Here is a 2,639-nt window from a genome sequence, read left to right as displayed (position 1 = left end):
TGACTATAAATTCAGTGCTCTTTCAAAATGAACAGTGTCTAGAAAAGAGGTGCAGATTTTCCATTTTGTCAGTTTGACAGTGAAACCACAATCTTGAACAGGAAGCAATCTCAATTAAATCCACAACGGAGAGCTTTGAGGGTGGCGGTCTGCACTGCAAATCGGCATCTGTGTGAAGCTTTTGTAGCTCTGCTGCACGGCGGCTGCACTCACAGTGACCTGCAGCAGGAGCAGAGAATGAAATTAATGAAAAGGCGGCTATTGAGGATCAGAGTCTTGCGGAATAAGTATCACACCTTAATAAGAGAAAATGATTGTTTTAATCTTTATCCTGAGGTTCTGCAATGGTTTATTCAGTTTGCACAGGCAACAGGGTGGCAGGAAAAAACACGGCTGTTGCTGAGGTTATGATGTGAGGTGGTCCATTGTAACTGGCCATTTTACAGGTACAGAATCGGTTCTACTTCTCCAAAGTCTTCTGCTTTTATTCATTCTTCCTGCCGGGGACTGGCATGCCACAAACAGCCTATAGTGCAGTGTTCCCAGTCCTGGTCCAGGGGCCCTGCAGGTTCGAATGAATGAAGCTCTGCAGAGGCGTGATAATAAGCTGCTCTTGGAGCAGGGAGACATCTAAAACATCCAGGGGGGCTCTCAGGACCAGGACTGTGTGATGGGTTTAAGGGCATAATCTTACCGACTGGACACAAGCGAGAGGAGCTGATGACAGCCTGCCTCCCTGTTCACATCTGGAGTCACGTTTGAGCACATGAATGTTGAATTAACTGTCTGTACTACACGTACTGAGTTTGAACCTCACTCCCTGACACCTACATACATATGTTGGAGATGGACATACAGTTGTTGGACAGTGGATGTGGCTTTAAGTCCAGGGCAGGAATGTGATAGTCACTCAGTGCAGGTTCTGTCAGGACATCTGACCCGCAGTGAGAGGAGTGAACAGATGAATAACATGCACTTGTACCGCATTATTTATTATGTGTTTTCCCTCTATGACACTGATACAGCACAAGAGAAAGCAAACAAAAGCAATGACAAGTAAACATTCTCCCTTTGCTTGCTTGGTTTTTGTTTGCTCAAATAAAATTGGATGGGTAGTGGTGGTGGCGGTGGGGGGTTCTTGAAGAACTTACAGGAGAGCTGGAACTGATTTCCTCCAGAAGGCGCACTCGAAAGGATTAAAGAAAATGCTTTGTCTCCCTTTGATGCTTTCTTGTGATGAAATATAAACCCTGATGGCAATAACAGACCTCTTTGAACAATAAAAAAAGGAATTTCTTTGTAACTGCAGCAGAGGCACAGGGAGGCTTTTGCAAACAAGCTGTTCCCTCGGGTGAAGGCGACTTCAGTGGCTGAGCAGAATTACACAAGTAACCACATCAACAAGATCATATAATGCAAGAAATCCATGGGATGCTGATGATCAATAATTAATCTTCTAGTCTTAAAGCTAAATTATAGAAAGTCTTAACAAATGTATATATATTTTTAAATACTTTTATTTGACATCTCATATTGGTACAAGAAATGACACCACAATTTCAAGGTAATGTTATGCACATTCTACAACTCGAGAACACACTTTCACCAGAGTCTTGTAGGCACAGTCGAAAGTTGCTATGCCTGTCGTAATGATGTAACAGGATCCCCATGATAGCTAATGGACAGGAGTCATTTTTCATCCAGACATGAATGTGTTTTCCTCTTGGATAAAAGATGTTCACCGGCATTTAAATGTAGAATGAAGTGGCTCTATTTCTACATTTCGTGCAGAGGATAATATAGATTCCTTGTGATCTCATAGCTGTTCATCTAACTGCCTCCTGGAACTGTGGCACAGCCATTAATATCAACAGTCTTGTCCTTCATCATCAGTATTGCTCTCTTGGGAAACCACTGTAACCCCCACTCCCTTCACGTCATAAATCCATTTCCTGCCATGATGTTTCTGAGCTCACACTGCTTTGCCACTTGCAAACATGTTGGGTAATCAACTGAGACAGAACAGAAAATACAAACTCGATAGATGTAGATGGACATAAGAGAGAAAAGACCTCCAACCTTTTATCAAAACTTCCTTGTGAATTGAAGTACCTAATCAAATAGGTTTTGATGGCACAGCAAAATAGTAAGAGAAACTATATGACAAAAAATTATGAAAGATGCTATTTTTAGCCTCTCCTGACAGATGCTTTTCATCCTCTATCCTAAGCCCTCGTTATGGCAATATGTAGCAAAAGCCTGTTCTATCTGAGCTACTGAGGATATGATCTAGGCCAACTGTGCATCATGATTCATCACCAATTGTGGGCTGCATGTCACAGTTTGTCCCCTCACTGGGTAAGACCTTCATTAAACCTGATTTTATTTGTGATATTATCACAAATATGATATATGAAGCCTAATGAGCAAGTCAGATACCACCATGTCACCTTTGTACCTTAAAGGTGAATCACTGTAACTGTTGTTTTACTCCAATCTCAATCTCCACATTATCACACTTCTCTCTACTTATTTTTTTTACTCTTATCAATTAATTCAAGTGAACTAAAACGTTAATGGCCTACCAATCAGTGATAATTGTAGGTAGTTACATATTATGGTTTGTCCACCACTGAAGG

Source organism: Lampetra planeri, unplaced genomic scaffold, assembly GCF_965212315.1.
Source record: "Lampetra planeri unplaced genomic scaffold, kcLamPlan1.2.h2 scaffold_396, whole genome shotgun sequence".
Taxonomy (NCBI): domain Eukaryota; kingdom Metazoa; phylum Chordata; class Hyperoartia; order Petromyzontiformes; family Petromyzontidae; genus Lampetra; species Lampetra planeri.
Note: the sequence above shows the minus strand (reverse complement) of the source record.